Genomic DNA, 23,838 nt, shown 5'->3' with positions numbered 1-23,838 from the left:
TACACTATGCTGTTTAATGATTCAATTCACCCTCATCTTACTCCTCTCAGAACTGCTGAGAAACTTTCATCTGTATAATATAACATGACACCATGTGTCCTTCACTGAGTAGGAAAGAATCATTTATATTTTAAATCTGTTTAATTTCCTTCTCATTAGCTTAGTAGAATCTAGGTATGTTTTGGAGGGCATAAAGACAAATGTATTTGATTATATAGATGACCCAGAATGCAAATACATTTTTATTAGTTCAATTATTTATTAGAGAAAGCAAAGTTTTAAATTATATTACAGAAGCATGGAGTTATGATACTATGCTTTGTATGCCAGCTTGCAAAACACTGATATATTGATTAAGGGCTCAGACTTTAAAATTCAGAGATTTAGTTTTCAAAATTAAGCTCTATCTTCTATCTAAATAGCTTTGGCAAGTGTTTCATTTTCTCTCTTAAGCCTCAATATTGTTATTATTACAATGGAAATAATAATGCCCTACTCAGAGGGATGTGTGTGTGTGAGTTGAAAATATATATATAGATAATACACGTAGAGCATTAGCAAAGTGCTGACATACAACAACAGCTTAATAAATTAAAGGTATCATTATGAATATTTTAAGTATAAATACTAATGAAGGCATCATGTTATATACATAGAAAAAGAATTTAGAGTATTTATTTTGTCCCCAGTGTGACAATCAAGGTGTAGAAAGACGATTATCTGTGAAAAGCCAGAAGATTCTTCCTAATTTTGGAGAATCACTTATGATATTAAAATTATTTTAACAACGTGTTAAACTGAGCTTTTGGTCAATAAAAAGTTACTTCAACTACCCTTTAAAATATACTAATAATTTATTGTTAAATGCTCAACATTTGAGTAAGTAGTAAGTACCTTCTGTCATAAACATTACTGGGTTTATACTGTATAATTTAAAGATTTGCTTTTCTACGAAAAATAATTTGTTTTTGTTATATTTTAATATTTTAGTTAGTTCAAAATTTATATAAATAATTTCATACCAGGTGAAGTAAAATCAGGACTTAAATCAGAATGGAAGAATAATGGGAAAAACTGGATTAAATAAGTACCTTTCTCATTTAATCAGGGCTAACTATAAATTGTGAGACCAGTGCAAAAATAAAAATGTACTGTCCCTTGTTGAAAATATATTAAGAATTTCAAGAGATCAATAAAGCATTAAACCAAGCATGGGCCCCTGCTTAGCATGGAACCCTGTGAAACTACTGAGTTTCACACTCATGAAGCCAACTGTCCATTTATTAGTCACAACAACTTTGCAAGGTAAACCTGCTTTCCTCTAGTTCTATATAGATGAAGATATCAAAGTGAGCTTTCTTGCTAAAAATCAAAAGTGCGTATCAGAGCTGAGAGTTATACTGGAATTTAAATGTCATTGCCTACGGTGTTAAAAGGGTAAATACTTTTTTTTGTTGTTGTTCAGATAAAAATACTTTTTTTTAGTGTGACAGGAGGCACTATTAGTAATCATCCCATACAACAGGTTCAGACTGAGACTACCCCAGATAAACTGGTATGCAAAGTCACTCTTTTCTTTATACCTTAATTGCTACACACACTATCTAAAAACATTCTATTAAAAATTAAGAGGATTAGTTTATGTGGGCTGGGGTATGTCTTGGAGGTCAGAACACATTCACTCCTAATATAATTTATAAATCTGTATTCTATTATACATAATTAATGTTCAGAATGATTACATCATTTGAAAGGAACATCTTGAAACATGAAAAACTGAAAATCTGTTTAGAATGTTCTACTTATATATACAGGAAAATAAACATTTATTCTTTCAATAAGAGTTTTAACAAAGTAAAATTTTCTATTAATGGTAAGTTAAGAAGAAACTTATTTAACCACAAAATCAAACTTCAGGAACTAGGTGATTAATAAGTTATTTATTTTTACATGAAATTTCACCTTTGATTTTATCTTCAAATTTAAAATCTACCAAACACTGGCTTCCCCAGTACCTAATGTAGCACTAACATCTGCCTTGTACAAGGTCTCTTTCTGCATTTTGGCTACAGCAGTCTTGCTTGCCAACTGGAATTGAAGATATAATGTTGAAATTAACAACAGACTATGCACAGTTTGACCATATGCCCAAGTCTAGCAATGAACATGCTTGTATCTCCTGTCATGATATTTTCCAGATGAAAATCTGCTCTTGAACTTTCTGCCTAAAATATACTAATCATAAGCAAGTCAAAGCCCACAAATGTCATGTGAGGCCATTTATAATCGTTTATAATGTGAACCCAATCTAGCTTTCTAATTATTACCCACCATCCTCTCCCACGGACCTTGCAATTCAGCTACTCTGAACCATGTGCCCTTTACTTTGCCACAGCCTCACACACTGGGCCTTTGTACACGGTGTTTTCTCTGCTTGTAAACACTATTTCTAGTCCCAAGGGATGTGATTTCAGGGCCCAAACAAAGAAAATTATTTGATATGGAATTATATTGTTATGGTTCTTTCCAGCATCAGGTAGCTATGATGGTGTGTGAAAGAAATGAAATAATGTCACCTTGAAGTATCAGGATAATTCTCACAAATAAAATTATGGTGCAGTGTTCGTAAGCGTCCTGAAAAAATACCATAACTACAAATTTTCACTGTTTATGACATGAATACGACAGCAATTTCTCACAAAGAATACTTAAAAATAAGAAGATATGAGTATCAGTAAATTGTGATTGAATATTTTTAAGATACATTAAAATTAACTGAAAAAAATAACTAGCAGCAGATCAGCTAGCCCAAGAGAGAAGGATGGTTAGTTGATCTTAGGAAGATACGATTATATAAAGAACATCAACTATCTGGGAAAGAGGAGTTTGAGTAAAGGAAGTCCTAGAAATTCAAGTAGCAAAGGTGAATTGAAAAACAGTCATCATTTTCCAGCCATAGTGACATTTATGTACCGCATACATCTGTCACTGAATAAACATAATCTGTAACTCACAACATCTGGGCAATACCAGGGTTTTCAGGCAGGTGCTGTAACAAACTGCATATATGACGTAACATATGTATGGGAAACATTTCTCATAATAAAAATAAAGTCATAAGGTCATTCTTATATAAACTATTAATACATTTGCTTAACAGTGTACCTTGGTAAAGATGTATATTAACATATTTAAAATGGCTAGGAGATTATGGTATGCTCTGAATTGGAAAAAATAAATTGATTTATTTAATAAATACTGGGCATAGGAGACACAGTGTTGAAACCCCATGGAACTTTTTCCAGTAGCAACAACATGTTTATAATATGACCACTAAAATAAGTACATACAGTTGGCCCTCTCTAATCCACGGGTTTCCCATGCACAGATTCAACCAACCTTCAATTGAAAACAATGGAAAATTTACATTGTTCCTGATATGTGCTATGTAGTTAGGTCTATGATAATTGAATCTGTACTGAACATATTCAGGCCTTTCTTTGTCATTATTCCCTAAACAATACAGTATAATAGCTATTTATACAGCATTTACATTATATTAAGTATTGTAAATAATCTAGACATGATTTAAAGTATATAGGAGAATATGCATAGGTTGCATGCAAATATTACATCATTTTAAGATAGGAAACTCCAGCATCCAGATATTGGCATTCTCTGGTTTCCTAGAACTAATCCGCCTCAAATATCGAGGGACAACTGTAGTCTGTGAAAACATATAACTTGGAACCCTGACCTGTTCTGAGTAAAATCAAGACTTCTCTGAAGGACTGAAATTGACAAATTAAGGTGATGTGAGAAGGCAGGTTGGGGAAAAGAATATCTCAAACAGAAAGAACATTTCTGAAAATATTATTTTGGTGGTGGTGGGGGTTGTGACACATGGTTGGAACTAAAAAGAGTCTGTGTGGGGGGCGACTGAGCTAGAGGTAGGTCTCTCAGAATGAGTGTTTCTTCTGTTTTTTATCTGATGTTGTAGGGCAGAAAAAGTTTTTTTTAGGTGTGTATGAGGAGATGTCACTAGGTGTGAGTGGCTTGTTGTTCTTATGGTGGGCAAATATTTTCATCTTTTAGTCTGGACAGTTGGTTGCAGAAGATGAAGAATAGAGAAGATTAACTGAGTTATGTTCACACATTTTTTGGTTTTTTTTTTTTTTGAGATTTTTCAGAAAACTATTGCTTCCGGGTTCAGGGGCTGCAATGTTTTCTATTAGTGAGGTAAGCACATTTCCCCTACCTGAACATAAGCTCAGCACATTTCCCCTACCCTAACAGAAGCTCAGCACCTAATGCTTTGATCTAGAATGAATTTTTCATTCTTGATAACTGATATCACTAATTTTTAAAGCCTAAGTTTTTAATATGGATTTCCTATAAAATAATCAATATTAAAGTAGTAATATGTGATAACATCTCCTCTCTGAATTGAACTGGGAGGTCATCTTTAAATCGTAGGAATTAATAATATAAAAATACTACATAATTTAGCAGAGTATTAAGAAAATATTTTTGGAGACTAGGTCTTCAGTACTCTCTATAGAATATAAATATTTTCTGTGCAATCTCCAGTCCACGCACTGTTTGTTATGATGCTCTTATTTTGTGAAAAACAAATCCTGTTCATATAAAATATTTTATTTCAACAAGCAGATTAAGAAATATATTTTGATTACAACATGAAACTCTTTGCTCAGTTGAAAATAATATGTTCATAAATGTGGCTTTAGTTGGATTGGAACAGGAGAAATACGTGGACTGGAATCTGGTGATAAGAGTCACTGCTACAGTGAGGAATGCACAAGAGCCAGGATATCACGGAAATCGATTTTTTCTTACTTACTGAAAAATAGGCCAGCCCATGCATCATTAATCTCCATTACTAGGGTAAGAGAATCTGGTAGCATCTATTGTTTACATACAGGCATATATATTCAGATAAACTGGTAAAATGCTTTTCAGTAATTTGGCTAGAAAATTTGAAAAATGTCTACGATCAGTGAAGTTTGCAATCATTTTTAAGAATTTGTATTGCAGAATCTCTTTTTTGATGCTATTTTGATAGCACCACAGATTATTTTTAAATTGTTTTATAAAAACGGTTAAAATAAACTTGACTTGGATTATTCAAAAAACTTAGAAAGTTTTCAAACCTAAACATATGGTATGCGAAGTCAAGTAAGGTGTAGTGTTAAATAAAAATATATTTTCCATAAGTTTAATTATTACTTGTAGGAAAATAATGGTAATATATGATTGTATTCATATAGGAGATGTGCATTTAAACTGTCCAACCCAAATCAATCATCTTTTTATCATATATGTGAAGTTACTTAATTTTGTTGTTGTTGTTGTTGTTTCTTAGCTAATTTCTACTGTAATTTATCGAATTAAGACACCACTGATTGTAAGAGATATCGTTATGTGTCTTTAAGAAACCAAAAATGTCAGTAGCCTATGATAGTCACTGATTGTGAGATATCAATTTCAGAGATGTTAAAATTTTTTGAAAGAATTATCTAAAAATTTATGAAATACGATAAATGTGTTAAGACTGAAAATATTTAGGAGACCTAATATGCTTTTATGACTTGGCAGTGTTTATAACACACTGTTCTTTAAAACTTTTTTGTCAATTTTTTTTTCTCAATTAGGTAATTGAATAATGCTTAGATTTGCACAAGTGGTTGGAAATTAGAGGATAGAGAGGTATAGTAATTTCTTTATGCCATTACTAAAAATAGAGAGGTATAGTAATTTCTTTATGCCATTACTAAAAATAAGTATTACTTGTTAAAGCCTTGTTTTTTCTTTCCTTTGTTGTTAGATGACACCGATTCTTAACTGGCTTTCTCTTTCCAGCCTTTCTAAATACAATGCATGCATGCATCCAAGTGCAAACTAATGCCTGCTAAAATTACTTACAAATCAAGAGTTCCCTAATTTTTTTTTCACTGGAAAGATTTAATTAGGAATGTATTTTTCTCCTTAAAAATTAATTTTAATGGATTTTCTATATTTAATTTTTTACCATGAAGAATCATAGTAATGACAATTGCCATGCAGAATTATTCTTCTATGAATTGCAGTCATAATTGGAGAGCATAAGTTCAAAACGTTTTTTAATCAAATATGCAATTCTCTGTCAAAAAGCATGAAAAATTTCCTGTAACTTGAAATTGTCCTGTCATGCTTTCTTCCTTCCATAAATAGCTGTTGAGGGTCTACTGTGCTAAATTTATTGCCTCATTAAAATAATATTAATGACAATACCTATGGATATACCAGGTACTATTTTAGTTCTTGAGGATAAAGTTCTTGTTCTCATGTAATATATAGTCTAGAAGAGAGAGAAACATGGAGACTGATGTGTGCACTAATATGTAATCTGTAGTGTGATACCTGAGATTTTGTGCAATAACCTGGGATTGCAAAAATGAGGAACAGATACATTTTAAAGGAATAGTAAAATAATGTCAGGGAAGACTTCATGGGATAGGTTATCCTTTATCTGAATCAAAGAAGTGGTTTCAAGGGTAATCAAAATGTACAAAGAAGAAAATCCAAGCAGAGGAAACTGCTAGAATGAAAAGCATGAATGGGGAAACTAGACTGACATGGTTAGGAGAACCAGTAGTTCAAATGCTATTCTAAGAAATTCAGACTTTATCATGCAGGCACTGAAGACCAATTGAAAAGTTTTAAGAAGAGAAAAAGATGATCGGATTTGAGAAACCCAACAGGGAGGCTCTATGGGGAATGGATTATAGCCCTGGTTTCCTAGAGGGGGAAAACCTAGAGAAGATTATTGTAGTATGTCAAACAGGAGATTGTGAGAGCTTGCATTAAAGTAATATAGAGAGAGTTAGATTGAAAGTAAACGTTATAGGACTTGGAGATTAGTTGAATATGGGTCAGGGGAATAGAGGAAAGGTAGAGAAGACGTGAAGAGGAGTGGCTTTGAGTATGTTGATGAATTTATTTCTGTACCTGCTGAATTTAGGATGTCTGTTGGATATCAGGTGGAGAAGTCCACCTAAGCAGCTAGACATATTAGTAGTTGTGGGATATTTCAAGCCACAGATGAAGGATTTAACCAGTGAACATATATGGACAGAGAAGAAAAGCAAACAGAATCCATGGAGCATCAGAATTTAAGTGTGAGAAAAAAAGGAACATTCAAAGAAAATATCATGGAAGAGTACAGAAGAATTAGTTTCAAGAAAAGAATTGTCAGTAGTGTTAAATATCAGAAAGTTCAATTAAGATGAATAATAAGAGTTAACTGCTTTGGATCATAAGAGGTTGGGAAGAAAGGAAGACAACCAATATTTTTAATGATACTGGCTGCAAAGGAATGTAGAAAGATACAAGGATAGCAAGGAGTGACAGAGGTTTAAAGAGCTTTTTGTTGACATTCGTGGTTTGTTTGTTTAGGTTATTTGTGAATTTTAAAAGATCTGAAGGTGTTTATAATAGTATAGAGATGGAGGCTAAGTAGAATTTTCAAAAGCCAGCCCTGATTCTGAAGATCTAATAGTCTAATATCCTAAAACTAGACTAATAAGGAAGTTTCTCGTGAAAATCTGTGTGATTTTAAATGTTGTAAGTGAAGGCATAGATTTAAATTATACATACACTATGATGACTACTATGGAACAACATATATATGACTAACGGTACTACAAGAATATAGCAACAAATTATACAGTAATGTTCATATCAATAACTCATTATTTAAAATCTCTGAAAGAAATATGGTCATGCTTAGAATATATTATTTTGTTTTCATTATTTTTTGAAGATTGCAGAATGGGCCAAGATAGTTATTGGCTCATAGTAAGATTTTTAGAGCATATATGTTACCCTTTGACTACATTTAACTCAAGTGGTAAAATAATAGTAGTATAAAAATTATTTGATGTTGTGTCAAAACATGTTGGTATATAAATACTCCTACCCCTTTTGAATATAGTTTCATAAATTGTTATAATACTAAAGAAAATAGTCCATTATGTAACAGGAACATTTTTATATTTCCTAGTGAGCTACTTCAATGAAGAGAACCAAATTGTAGTCATAAGTATAATGAGAGTAAGGCAACATCTAATAATATTTCTCATATCCCAAGATTTAAACATACTTTTCTAGATCCTGTAAAAGCCCAATAAATACTATTAATTCAATAGCAAGACAGGAGGGATACTAAGAAGAAATTAGCTATCCTTGGAATAAAATTATGGAAATTAATAATTGTAGAAAACGAAAACAAAATATAATTCTTTCATCTAATAGAATTTAATTACTCTGCATGTTATATGAAAAGCTCCACATATGAAAGAGAAATAAGCAACATCAACAGTTAGTAGTATTTAAGTGCTTACAATACTAAGCACTTTATTTGCACTTTGGTGAAGTCAGCCTGTTTCTAAAGAAGAATTTGAAGATAGGAGTGGCTGAGTAAGCTAACCAGTCTTAAACCATAGATATCAGGGATGTTTAAAATACATTTCCTACGCAAAGATTAAAATGCAATACCTTAGTCTCAGATTAAGCATAAAATTAATTAAGTTCTCTACTGGGACAGGGGGAAAAAGGAGAGTAGGAAAAGGAAGCAGACAGCGTCTTTGCACATTTTCAGTAAATGAGCACTGTCTTAGTAATGTTTTAATGGAAAGGTAAGAAAGGAAATAAGGCAAACATAGTTTCTTAAATATTAGAGTGTTTTCTATGATATTCAGGAATCCCTAATATTTAATTAAATGATCCAAATGTTATAGTAAGCAAAATTTTTAAAACATAAAAGCACACTTAAAGAGAGAAGCTTATAATATAATGAATGTATAAGGAGTATGTTAGCTGAATTAAAGTATTGGTTAAAACAAAAAACATACACACAGATACTTTATGGGAAATAAAACCTACATTAAGCAAATCTAGTTATTTAAGTAGTATTATTGATTCACATTTCATTGCACACATAAAATAGAAATTATTTTCAGCTGAAGATCGGTCATTTACTCTCATTTACATCCTCCCAAACCAATATAATTAACTTTTTCAAATTGTAATATGCAACTTTTCATTTAGATAAAGTTTTTCCTTTTATTAGGTGAATGTAAAGGAGGGGTGGGGAGGGTTACCAATTTCTCTTTTAGTAAATATTTTAAAAGTTCAGAAATCCTTAAGAATGGTTTCCAAGGCTTATCTCCATAAATATAATCATAATTAAGCTTGGCATTTATCATAAGAGTTTCTGGCATGGTATGTTGATCCTGCTCTAAACTGCAAATTTAGGCCTTTATAAGCAGAGAGGTAGCCTGTTTCTCACACTTAAACATATAAACGAGCCTCAGTAAAAAATAAAGGAATGTTTCGGCCTTTTAAACTAGCTGCCCTTGGGTGACATATAATCTCAATTCTCTTATATTTCCCTAATTCCCACCATCACGTTTGAAATGGCTTTAATCCATATGAGATTTTCACAGTTGTTTGAAATCCAAGTTGTCTCTGATTTAACCATTTCTTCCCTCCTTTCTGGTAATAAAGAACAATTATATAATATGGTTGGATCAATCAATAAATAAGTGGCTAGATGACATTTTGACTTGTGACTTTTCAATTCTGTAGAAATCATAAAATAGATCCCCCCAGCTCACCCGTCATCAAACAAAACAAAACAAAACAAAACAAAACAAAAGCTGAAAAAAACACTAATGAGTAAAGTTCCTAGGTCTAATTGCCATCACATCACCTGAGCATAATCTGATTCACATCTCTTTGCCACTCTCTGGAGGTGTAAGGGAGTGGACTTCAGGCCCTGAAAGTCTACTGAGCCTCCCATGGTGGTCTTCTCTTTGGCCAATGTATAAAATGTCATAATTACAAATCAGGGAAAAACTTTATGCTTTCCTCCTCAAACTGTATTAAAATTCACCATGCTAAGCATTCAGTAATTATACTAGCTTACTGTAACGCAATCTATAACTAATTCTTAGAAAAATATGTCATTTTAGATGAACTTTTAAGATGTCAGAAGATTTACTATGGATTGAAACTTCTTTGCAAATTAAATATATCAAGAGAAACAAAATCAACATAACAATTTAATAATTCTAAATAACTTCTAAAAATTGGAAATTTTAGCCCAACTTCTAAGGTTTCATGGAGATAGAGTGATTGAGGAATGCCACTCATAATGCAGATAACATTGACTTTACATCTGTGAATACAAAAATAAGGAGCTAGAATACCAACCCTAGACCATGAACATGCCAGCAGGTACACCTTCTGGTTGCTAATACCTATCTAAGTATTCCTTATAAGAAGCAGGGGGGTGTTTACATTCTATGGAATGTACCAAATTAATCCAAGGAAATGATCCATCTTGGGTTCTGCTACTTTAATGTACTAATCATTTATTGTCTTCTTTATATTTACAGTACAAAGAGACAGACAAAACATCTTCAGAAAAGAATAGACCAATTTGGAACAGGCACTGAAAATTTTACACACACACACCACACACACAAAATTAAAAAAAAACAAAAACATCAGAAGCAAAATAGCTAAGTATTGATAGTGCCAGCTGTATGTTTTGTTCCAAGGCACGATCCTTAACAGACTATTGGCTTTGCAGACAGTTTTTCCATTCAAACTAGATATGAATCATTGTACTAGTGTGGCGTTTGTTGATTCAAACAACACATGTTGAGTCATTTTATACTCCCATTACAGATTCTAGATAATAAAATTAAATTCAAATGTTCCTTCTTGTGTCTATTGGACAACAAAACTGCATACAGAATAGATAAGTTGTCAATACAAAACATAAGAAATTCAAATTTCCCTTAAGAGACAGAAGTCTAAACATCAAAAATATTTATCTAGAATTAAAATGTTACATTTAAACATATGATTGGTTCATAGAAATTCAGTACACAGCAAGGACTCTGGTATTTGCTGGGAGTAGAAAAGAGTGAAATAAACAGGTAAATGATAAATGCTATGTGATGTACTAAGTGCTGTAAAAAAGTTAGGCACCACTTTGATGGGAGCACTATGAATGAGATAACCGATTCCACCCATGGAAGTTGAGGAAAGCTCACAGAGAAAGTGAAGCTTAATCATGTCTTGAAAGCATGAAGCGCAATCTGCTGAAACAATTGTACAATATCTTTGGTTTTCTTAAGAAATATCTTATCTCTTATGCTCCTTGTGTTCTTAAGAGGTATTATCAATAAAGTATAACAGATACATAAACACTGGAACTTTTATTTTAAGGGAACTAAGGCTTGCGTAAATTTGAACAAGAAACTATTCCATTTCACTTCCCTGGACTTCAACACATCAGTTTCCCAGGATCAGTGGATGGGTTGAAGATTCCTTGAAGATCATTCACCCTGTACTGTAGCTGTACGTTCACTATATAGTATTCTAACAGAGTATAACTAAGAAATCTTAATAATGTAAGGGAGAGACTGCAGTATGGGGTAACATGCCAGGAGATTATATATGACAGCACTAACTGGAGAGTAACAACTAGCTCTTCCTGCTTTTCCATAACACTACTGATCCTTAAGCAAATGAGTTATGAGCAGAATTGGTAATAAGCATTCCTTTGAAAGAAAATTTGTAAAAGAGAGACAAACATATTGTGATTCTGCACTGTAATTTTTAGACAGTTTGACTATAAACACTGAACAAAAATTTAATCTATAAAGTTCACGAGTTCTAAACTGACTGAAAGAAAATGGTCTGTACTCATGGTATGAGTGTTCTTCCAGCATATTGTCATCTAAAAGTGACTTATTATTTTTTATCAACATTTACTATGCTGTTTTTCTTTCCTTGCTTCTATCTTCTCTACTATTTTTACTATCATGATGGAGGTTTTTGTTTTCATTCTGTAGCTTTGTACCTTGCTTAAATTTCTTTATGAAATAAGTGCTCTAGAAAACAAAAGGAAACTATCTTGTAGATCATGTACATGGATTTTCATTTATATAAATTTAATTTATACAAATTTGAAACATCTTAATTCAAACATTAGTAATTCCTCACTTTAAATAGCATTTTTAAATTTACGTAGAAATTTCAATTAAAATATAAAGAATCCTATAAATTCAAAGCTGTGGACCAAACTGGTTGTAAACTTTATTTTGATGTTACATGACCTTCCTCCATTGTTTGAACTGGAAACACATACCATCCTTTGGAATACTATGTTTTTATTTGAGAAATACAATGGAGTGATTATAATGACAGTCATTCATTCATTCATTCATCTCATAAATATTTATTAAGTGTCTACTAAACACTAGACATTTTTCTTTGTACTAGAGATTCAGCCATGAAAAAAAAAATAGGAGAGATGAAAATCTTTATTTTCATTTATTCCTCTGAGGGATAAACAATAAACAAATATAGAAAAGTAAGTTAATTAAACAATAGGCCAGATGGTCATAAGTGCTAAGAAGAAAAAACAAATTAGATGAGAGCGACAGGAAAAGGATTCAATGAGGATGGCCACTGAGAAATCTGATTTGAGCAGAGATCTGAAGGAGGTAAAGAAGCAAGCATACAGGTATTTAGGGAAAGCATTGCAAGTGGCAGGAATAGCAAAATGCAGGTGAGAATATGTTTGGCCTTTGGGGAAACAGCAAGGAGACCAGTGCAGCAAGTGTGCCTTAATTACTGTGATAGCAAACTCATTGCTCCTTCTGTTTCTACTATTCCTCCCCCAGAATCTATTCTCAACTCAGAGCCTGAATGATCCCTACAGACAGACATCCTAAAATCCCTATATGTTTGTCCCTTTGACAATCCTTTGATCAGAACCTTTTCAAGGCTTTCCATCTCATTCTGAGTAAAACCATAATCACTGAATGACCACAAAGCCCTACATGATATAATCTCTTATCTGTCTTCACCTCATCCTCTTCTCCCTCTTCCTCATTCCAATCCAGCTGTACTATGTTCTGCTCTGTTCTGTCCTCTACTCATATTCTGATGAAAGGACTATCAAAGGGATAAATATATACGGGTTCTAGGATGTATATCTTTAAAGAATCATTCTGGCTGAGTTGAGAATGGTCTCTGGTGAAGCAAGGGTGGTCATAATTACTTGCTTTTATTTTGATAGTCACTGTAGTTATAATTTATACATTTTATTATCTCATAAAAATTTATTCTAAGCATCCAGTGCTCATAAAGTGGTGGTGACACTAATGTCAAGAAAAATAAAAAGAAAACTATACAACGGAAGATGTGATAAAACACAATAAAAATGGCTAACTACCATGATATATTTTACTGTTAATTTGAGAGCAGTCTACAAAATATTATAAATAATGCTGAATTTTTTAAAGCAGTCTACAAAATATTATAAATAATGCTGAATTTTTTACATTAAAGTAAAAAGTCTATAATCACTATAATTATAGATTAATAATTTTTAAGAATGCTTTTCCCTAGTTTTAATTACTGTAGGGATTGTATGCGTAATATAAAAGAATTTGAATTGTGATATCTTCAAGAACATAACACTTGAATAAAATGTGACCACTCTGTATAATCTTTAAGTTTTAGTTTTAACACAGTTTATGAATGTTAAGCAAGTCATTGTTTAAAGTAAATATTAGGAGCTTTGCTGAATATTATTTGTTAACCCAGCCAAAAAGTTCCTGGAGACAAAATTAAGAATATTATGTTCCTATGTTGGACATCTTGACATTTTCCTAGTTCAAATGACATTTCGACATGTTCTAGTTTGGAAATTATATATAATGTCTTATTTCTTCCAAAAGTCTTCCACGACAGCTGCAACCCACACAAATCTCCATCTTCTTGGAACTTCCCTCAGAACCACTAATTTTGTCACCAACTTCTTGGTTAATCACTAATATAACATTCATATCATAAATTTGTCAAAAGTAAAGCCTGTAATAGATTCTGCTTTCCTCTAGAGTTTCTCAGCTGTGGAGGTTCTCTCTGAGAAGCAAGGCTACCTAGCCCCACACCAGGCTCCTCAGCTCAGGGCACCACTGTCAGAAAGATGAGTCCCCATAACATGTGGCTGTGAAAAACAACAGAGGTTGCTTCTGAAAGAGATAAAGAACTAAAAAAGATGAAGGTGCTGCTCTTAAAGGACCCTCTTGCACACAAACTCACTCACAAACTCACTCACTCTAAGCTCCAGTGCATGGGCAGCAGCTTCTAAAAAAAGAGTGCCAGGAACATATGAGGAGGAAACAAATTGACTAACTTCAGGGTGAGGAATGGAGGGTCAGGTATCAGAGCAATTCCCTCCAGGGAAGGGAGCATTGGCAGGCACTATTGTTCCTTTGCTGAACTCTCCTCACACCTAGCAGGCCCTGTGCAGGTGGGTGCCACATCTGTGATCTCCATTAATCTGACTAACACCACTTGCCTCACCATGGTGATTCCCTGAGATCCCATTCCACCCAACTTTGCCTGCCAGGGCCCTTCCACAGCTATTCCACACAAGTGGCCTGCCTCAGCTTATGCTGCAGACTTTCCCTAAAATCTGAAAATCTCTTGCAAGTGGATCCGACCTTAGGCTTGTGTTATAGACTTTCTCAAAGGTCCATAAATCCCACACAAGTAGAAGGCGCCCTCAGCTCACACTACAGACTCTCTAAAACATCCACAAATCCCACACAAGAAGCAGCTGGCCTTGGCGTGCTTTGTAGCTCCTATCTAGTTGCCCCAAGCTGAACACAAAGAACGACCATTCTCAACTTGCACTATAACTCCCAGTGGGAATCCCCAAACCTGGCATAAGCAGTGACCAATCTTGGCCTATCACGTAGCTCCATCTAAGCAGCCACAAGCCCGGAATAATATGCAACTAAACTCGGTTTGCATCATAATGCACAACAAAGTATCTAAGCCCAACACAAGTGGTGGCCCACCTCAGATCACAGCATAGTGTCTCTCGAACACCTCCAAGCCCAAGTGGCAACCAACTGCAGATCACTTTGCAGCTCCCCAAGCCGGATACAAGTGGTGGCTGACCTTGTCCTGAATCAGAGTCCTTACCTAGAGACTCTAGAGCCGACACACCAGGTGGCTAACTTCACACTGCAACAGAGCCCCGCCCAATCAGATCCACAAATGATACACATGAAGGGCTGACTTGGCTGGCACCGGTGACTCTAGCTCCAACTCTGCCCAATGGCTCATCCACGGTAGCTGCAGCCAGCCATCACAGCCAGTCGGCCTAGAATAAACACCACCTACTGATATGCCAGAAGCAACAAGGCCCAACTACAATAGGAGGGCACACACAACAAAGGAAACCCTGGATCACCCAGCTCAGGTGACCAGGGAGACTTGTGTCACTGGGTCCCACAGAACACCTCTATATAAGGCCACTGTGTTACTACCAGGAGACATTGCAGATCTACCTAATTCATAGGAACCAACACAGAGAGCCAGCCAAAATGAGGAGAAAAAGAAAAATGTCCCAAATGAAAAAAAAAAAAAAATAGAACTACGGAAAAAGAATCAAAAGAAATGAAGACAAGCAATCTAACATAATAAGTTTAAAATACTAGTTACAAGGATGCTCAATGAATTTGGGAGAAGACTAGAAGAACTAAGTAAGAACTTCAACAAAGAAATAGAAAACATTAAAGAAGGAGATAGAAATTGTGAAAAAGAATCAATCAGAACTAAAGCATACAATAACGGAACTGAAGAATACTCTAGAGGGAATCAACAACAGATACAATGAAGCAGAGGGTTAAATCAATGATCTGGAAAGGTCGAGAGAAACATTCAATCAGAAGAGTAAAAAGGAAAAATATTAAAATGAGAAATGTTTTCCATGGGGAAAACATTAAGTGTACCAACATAATACGGATTCCAGAAGAAAAAAAAGAGAGAGAAAGGGATTGAAAACCTATTTGAAAAATAATGACTGAAAACTTCCCTAACCTGGTAAAGGAAATAAGATGTATAAGTCCAGGAAGTGCAGAGAGTTTCAAGCAAGATAAATCCCAAAAAGATAAAACATATCAAAATTAAAATGCCAAAAGTTAAAGATGAAGAGAGAATCTTAAAAATAGCAAGAGAAAAGCAGTTAGTTACCTATAAGGGAGCTCCCATAAGACTGTTAGCTGATTTTTCAATGAAACGTTGCAGGCCAGAGGGACTGGCACAAAATATTCAAAGTGATGAAAGAGAGAGAGAGAAAAATAAATAAATAAAACTACGACCAAGATTAGTCTACTGAGCAAGGCCATTGTCTAGAATTGAAGGAGAGACAGTTTCCCAGAAATGAAAACCCTAAAAGAGTTCATCATCACTAAACCAATATTATAAGAAATGTTAAAAAGCCTTCTTTAAGTAGAAATGGAATGGTCAAAATAAGAATAAAAAATATTAGGAAGAAAATATCTCACTGACAAAGGCGGACACTTAGCGAAAGCAGGGCATCAACCAGTAATAATGCTAGTATAATAGTTAAAAGGCTAAAATAGAAAGATCATGTGTAATTATGACAATAAATTAAGGGACAGACACAAACATACACGTACTTAAGAGAGATAAAAAATGACAAAACCATAACATGGAGAGAGGATAAGTAAAACTTTTAGTGATTTTAGAATATCTTCAAACTTAAGCAACTATCTACTTAAAATAGGCTGCTATACATATAGCTTGTTGTATATGAAGCACATTTTCATCACAAACCAAAAATCTTTGAGAAATAAAGAGTAAGAAATACAGATATAGCACTACAGAAAGTCAGCAACATAGAAGAGAGCAAGAGAATAGGAACGCAACAGAGAACAACTATAAAAACAATCTGAAAACAGTTAATAAAATAGCAATAACTACAAACCTATCAATAATTACTTTAAATATAAATGAATTAAATGCTCCAATCAAAAGACACAAGGATTAAAATGTGAATGGATTAAAAAAATAAGACTCATATATATGTTGCATATGAGACACATTTCACAAAGAAAAACACACACAGACTAAAAGTAAACAGGTGGAAAAATATTTCATGAAAATGGAAAAAAAAGTGTCTACAGCCATGCTACCCTGAACGCACCCGATCTTGTCTAATCTCGAAGCTAAGCAGGGTCAGGCCAGGTTAGTCCTTAGATGGAAGACCACCTAGGAATACCGGGTGCTGTAGGTGCTAAAAAAAAAAAAAAAAAAAAAGCTGGGGTAGAAATACTTAGACAAAATAGACTTTAAAACAAAAGCTGTAACAAGAGACACAGGCATTGCATAATGATAAAGTGATAAAGCCAACAAGAGGATATTATTCTTCTAAATATCTATGGCCCAACATAAGAGCACCTAAATATATAAAGCAAATATTGACAGAAATAGATCAATTGTAATACAATAATAGTAGAGGATTTTAACACCGCACTGACATCAATGGGCAAATCACCTAGATAGAAAATCAACAAGGAAACAGTGACCTTAAATGTCACATTAGACCATATGGATTATAGATATATTTAGAACACTTCACCCTAAAGTAGCAGACTATACATTCTTTTCAAGTGCATATGAAATATTTTCCAGAATAGAACATTAGGTCACAAAACAAATCTCCATAAACTTAAGACTAAAATCCTATCAAGAATCTTCTTTGATCACAATCATATGAAATTAGAAATCAAGTATAAAAACAACACTAAAAAACACATAAACATATGAAGGCTAAATAACATGTTACTAAAAAATAAATGGGTTAACAATAACATCATGAAGGAAATCAAAAGATACCTTGCGACAAATGAAAATGAAAATACAATGACTCCCTCCCCCCTCAAAAAAAAATCTATGAAAAACAGCTAAAACAGTTCTGAGAGGGAAATTCATAGCAATACAGGTCTACGTCAAAAAAAAACAGGAAAAGTCTCAAATAACCAGTCTAACCTTACACCTAAAGAAGGTGTAAAAGAAGAACAAACAAGGCCTAAAGTGAGTAGATGAAAGGAAATAATAAAGATCAGAGTAAAAATACATTAGAGACTAAAACCAACCAACCAACAAACAATTGAAAAGGTCAATGAAATCGAGAGCTTATTCTTTGAGAAAATAAGCAAATTTGTAAACCTTTATCAAGACTCGCCAAAGAAAAAGAGGGCTTAAATAAGTAAAATCAGAAATGAAAGAGGAGACATGATAAATGACACCAGAGAAACACAAAGAGTTATAAGAAAATATTACAACTACAAGCTAACACATTGGACAACCTGGAAAAAAGGGATGAATTCCTAGATTCATATAATCTCGCAAAACTGAATTAGGAAGAAACAGAATATCTGAACAGATTGATTACTACTAACAAAATCGAATCAGTAATCAAAAAACTCCCAACAAACAGAAATCCTAGACTAAGTGGCTTCACAGGTAAATTTTACCAACTATTCAAAAAAGAATTAAAACATATCTTTCTCAAAAAATTGAATATGGAGTAGGCTCATTTTATGAGGCCAGTATTATCCTGATACCAAAACCAGACAAAGACACTACAAAAAGAGAATTATAGTCCAATATCCCTGGTAAACAGAGATGTAAATATTCTCAATAAAAATTTTAGGAAATTGAATTCAGCAAGGCATTAAAAAGATCATACACCATGATCAAGTGGGATTTATTCATGGGATGTAAGATTGGTTCAATAGCTATAAATTAATGTGATAACCACATAAACAAAATGAAGGATAAAAATCATATGGTCATATGAATATGCGCAGCAAAAGCATTTGATAAAATCCAATATCTACTTATGATTGAAAAAGAAAAACCTCTCAGCAAAGTGGTGATAAAGGGAACATACTTCATCATAATAAAGTCATATATGGTAAACCCACAGCGAACATCATACTCAATGATAAAAAAGCTGAATGCTTTTTCTTTAAGATTGGGAACAGACAAGAATGTTCACTTACTCCATTTTATTGAACATAGTACTAGAAATCCTAGACACAGAAATCAGACAAGGAAAAGAAAAGGCATTCAAATTGTAAAGAAAGTGGTAAAATAGTTATTTGTAGATTGCATGATAACTATATATAGAGCAGTGGTTCCCAACCTTTTGACACCAAGTACCAGGGTTCCTAGAGAATCTAGTGCCTGATCTGAAGTGGAGCTGAGGCAGTGAGGCAAATGCTGGGAAGTGTCTGCAAATACAGATAAAGCTTTGCTCACTTGTCTGTTCCTCACCTCTTGCTGTGTGGCCTGGTTCCTAAGAGGCCATGGGGGATTGGGGACCCCTGATATAGAGCCCTAAAGATTCTGCCAAAAATTATATATGAGTGCAGTAAAGTAATAGGATACAAATTTAATATTCAGAAGATGGATGCATTTTTATACACCAATAATGAACTATCAGAAAGAGAAATTAAGAAAACAATCCCACTTAAAATTGCATCAAAAAGAACAAAATGACTAGGAATAAACTTAAAGAAATAAAGGCCTGTACTCAGAAAGCTATAAAACATGAAGAAAGAAATTGAAGAAGACACAAATCAATGGAAGGATATACTGTACTCATAGATAGGATTAATTAACATTGTTGAAATATCCATACTACCGAAAGCAATCTACAGAATCGATGAAATCACTATCAAAATACCAATGGCATTTTTCACAGAACTAGACAAATAATCCTAAAATTTATATGGAATCACAAAAAAAAAAAATAGTCAAAGTAATCTTAAGAAAGAAGGGCAAAGTTGAAGGTATCACACTACCTGATATCAAACTATATTGCAAGGCTATAGTAATCAAAACAGCATGCTACTGGCATAAAAACAGACACATAGATCAATGGGACAGAATAGAGAGCCATGAAATAAACCCATGCTTATATGGTCAATTAATCTGTGACAAAGGAGGCAAAAATATGCAATGGGGTAAAGTCAGTCTATTCAACAATGTTGGAAAAACTGAACAGATACATACAAAATAATGAAACTAGACAACTTTCTTACACCACATACAAGAATAAACTCAAAATGGATTAAAGACTTAAATGTAAGACCCAAAACTATAAAACTTCTTGAAGAAAGCACTGGCAATAAACTCTTTGAGATTGCTCTTTTTAATGCTTTTTTGGATATGCCTCCTTAGCAAGGGAAACAAAAGAAAAAATAAACAATAGGACTACACCAAACTAAATAGTTTTGCACAGCAAAGAAAACCATCAACGACATGAAAAGAAAACCCACTTAATGGTAGAAGATATTCTCCAATGATACGACCAATGAGAGGTTAATATCCAAAAATATATGAGGAACTCATAGCTTACCACCACAAAAACTGATTAAAAAATGGGCAGAGGATCTGAATAGACATTTCTCCAGAGTATATGTAGATGGCCAATAGATATGTGGAAAATGTTCAACATCACTAATCACCAGGGAAATGCAAATTAAAACCACAATGAGATACCACCTCACACCTATCAGAATGTCTATCATCAATAAACCCACAAACAACTAGTGTTGGTGAGACTGTGGAGAAAGGGAACTGTAGTGTACAGTTGGTAGGATTGTAAATTGGTGCAACCACAGTGGAAAACAGGATGGAGTTTCCTCAACCAATTAAAAATAAAACTACCATATGACCCAGCAATTCCACTCCTGGATATTTATCTAAAGAAATTGAAAACACTAATACAAAAAGATATATGCACTTCTATGTTTATTGTAGCATTATTCACAATAGTCAATATATGGAAGCAACCTAAGTGTCTGTTGATAGAAAATGGATAAAGAAGAGGTGGTACATAGATACAATGAAATATTACTCAGCTATAAAAAAGAACAAAATCTTGCCACTTATAACATAGATGGACCTAGAGGGTATTATCCTATGTAAAATAAGTCAGACAAAGAAAGACAAATACCATATGCTTTCACTTACATGTGGAATCTAAAAAAATAAACAAACGAAACAGGAACAAACTCATAGATACAAAGAATAAATTGATGGCAGCCAGATGGAAAGAAGGGTGGGGGGTTAGATGAAAAGATAAAAGATATTAAGAAGTACAAATTGTCATTTATAAAAATAGTCACAGGGATGTAAAGTACAGAATAGGGTACTTAATAATTCTGTAATACCTATGTATAGCATCAGATGGGTACTAGACTTTATTGAAGTGATCTGGTCACAGGACATATAAATGTTTAATCACTATGTTATATACCTGAAACTAACATAATATTGTATGTCAATTGTGGTTGAAAAATAAATTTAAAAAAATATATGATTCACAAATCTATATATTTCTCATCTAGTTCTCTTTATCCAGCTCCAGATTTATATATCCTGATGTCTATCATGTATTTCCATATGTCACACTACAAGAAGCTCAAATTTCCAAGCAGATGTTTACTTGATCTTCACAGTCTATAGCCTTCTCTACCCTCTCTGTGCCCTGTCTCAGTGAACAACAAGCAAATGACTTGTCAATACCCTGCGAGAACAAAGGTTTTCTTTTTCTTGACACTGGACTTTTTGCAGAAGCCATTACTTCTCAACAGAATATTTTCTCTACCATTCACACGCATCCTTCCCCATCAACCTGCATGCAACTAATTCCTACTCATCCCTTAGTCTCAATTAGAGATCATTTCCTCTGGGAAGCCACTACTGTTTTAGTGAAAGCTTTGTACTCTGTTAAAAATGCCTGTTTACCTGTTCATATCTTCCATAGACTCTTATCTTTCTGAAGTCAAGGAACTTATCATTGACCTAGGAGACTATATCCCATTTGCCTATCAGAGGGCTCAGCTCAGAGTGGATATTATCAATTTGAAACTTAGTAAATCTGTATTAGTTAAAATAGTGTTTTAGAGTATTAATCTTAATTAGGTTCCATATTCTCAAACTAGATATAAACTTTATAAGTATACATTTAATAAGTCTAATTATTATTTTCTAACCCCAGCAAATGGAAATAGAGATGTTTCTCTCTTTACATTTTTAATTATTCCAAACTCTAATGGATAAGTTTAGGAAATAAATTAACTCAACAGTTCTAATTTTTATGCTGTACCATGAAAAATAACAGTAGAGTATTTTAAAAACTTAAACATAAGTATCTGAAAATGAATTAGCAGCCATGTGTAAAAGGTACCATTTTTGTACTAAAATGGTTCTTAAGAGGTTTTTGAAACACTTAAATTCCAATCCTGGTGACAAGCACCTATGAGGCATACAGAAAATAAGATTTAAACTAAAAATAATTCTTATTTCTAATTTTGTATAGCTCTTCGTTTGAAATAAAATACTTTATTTTAACTGTAAATCCAAAAATTAAATTGTAAAAAAAAGAATGTAGCTGTCCATGGAACAAGATACACAGGACTTCGGCAGCAGTGTTCAGTTTGCCCTAAAGCTGTTTGTTACTGTGTGTATGTACGAGTGTTGAGACCAGGTGTCTGGGGGAAGGGGACACTGGAAGCTCTATCATGGACTAGAAGAAACACCCTTCAGGACTATTTATCTGATTTGTTCTGACCCTTAGGTCATGCAGCAACCTTCTGACTACCAAGTTAGTATCCCTAGAAAACTGATGTCAGGGAGAACATGACAATGACTATAAATATTGTAGTTGTTGGAATAAAATATATCCCTCTTCCAATAAATTAATACATTTATGTAATCAATTTTGTCTGGTATATGTAAATACACCGAGAGGGCTTTCCAAAACTGAGTTCACATCCTGTAACCTGGTTCTGAATTAGGAAACTTCACTAGATAAATGTCACCCTTTGAGGCTGTATATAAAGGGAGTGGTTTTGGACTCAGATTCATAAAAATCCAGCCTTGTCACTTATTAAATTTCTTTATCAGTCAATTAAGTAAAATCTCTCTTATACTAGTGAGAATTAGAAATTAGAAACTCAAATTGTTTAGACCCATGCTCAGCATATAGTAATTACTCAATAAATTACAAGTTGTCATCATGGTCATCGTCGTAGTAGCCATCATAGTAGTAATTTGGTAGTAATACTACCTTTTCTCTAAATAAGATCCCATATTTGTCTGAATATTAGTTATAGTGTAGTTTGTAATCAGATTATAGAAGTGAAGTATACAGCACTCACTGATAGAACCAGAATGCATTACAAATTTGGCCGTATTAAAATAATTAACTGAAATTTAAAAACTGAATAACAATTGAAAATAGCCATTTAGAGCCTAATATTATATTGAATTAATCTGCTAATGGTCATTTATACCATATATATAATATCAATTTAGATATACAATATATTTTTTGACAAAGACTAACATACAAATTACTTAATGTCTTAAATTTCTTTAAAAGAGCATAACAAAAAGGTGATTTTAAACTAAAATAATATCACACAAATATTTGTAAGACTTTTACATTGTCACTTGAGAACTGACAGGTTACTTTTTAAAGACACCTGTTTAAGCTTTTTCAGAGCATAGAATTCAGGTCAAACTTCAAAGCATGCTACTTTGTAAAATACACTATAAATATATTATTCACTGATAATTTGGGTAACCATAATTTTTATCACTTTAAAGTTCTCTTGAATTATATATTTTGACTTATCATAAAAATATTGTTTTGCAATGACCTACAACAGATTAAATTTCAAAAAATGTTGTATTTCCTGAACAAATTTTGAGCTGAAATTTAAAACTGGTAAAAACTTTTTTTATCATGCAAAATTTAGCATACCAATGCTATCATCATAAAACACATGAACTTGAACTGTCAGAACCCATAATAGATGAGATTAATTTAAGAACTTTGAACCATGACAG

At 33.2% G+C, this 23,838-nt stretch overlaps 1 protein-coding gene and 1 pseudogene across 1 annotated transcript in view; one reads left to right on the top strand and one right to left on the bottom strand.

Annotated features, from left to right (window-relative positions):
- Nucleotides 1-23,838, bottom strand: part of CSMD3 (CUB and Sushi multiple domains 3) — a 1,016,080-nt gene that overhangs the window by 310,418 nt on the left and 681,824 nt on the right. The window lies entirely within an intron of this gene.
- On the top strand, nt 17,083-17,200 carry LOC112483670 (annotated as a pseudogene).

Source organism: Pteropus alecto, unplaced genomic scaffold (genome assembly GCF_000325575.1).
Source record: "Pteropus alecto unplaced genomic scaffold, ASM32557v1 scaffold164, whole genome shotgun sequence".
NCBI classification, from domain to species: domain Eukaryota; kingdom Metazoa; phylum Chordata; class Mammalia; order Chiroptera; family Pteropodidae; genus Pteropus; species Pteropus alecto.
Note: the sequence above shows the minus strand (reverse complement) of the source record. Positions and strands in the feature narration are given on the sequence as shown.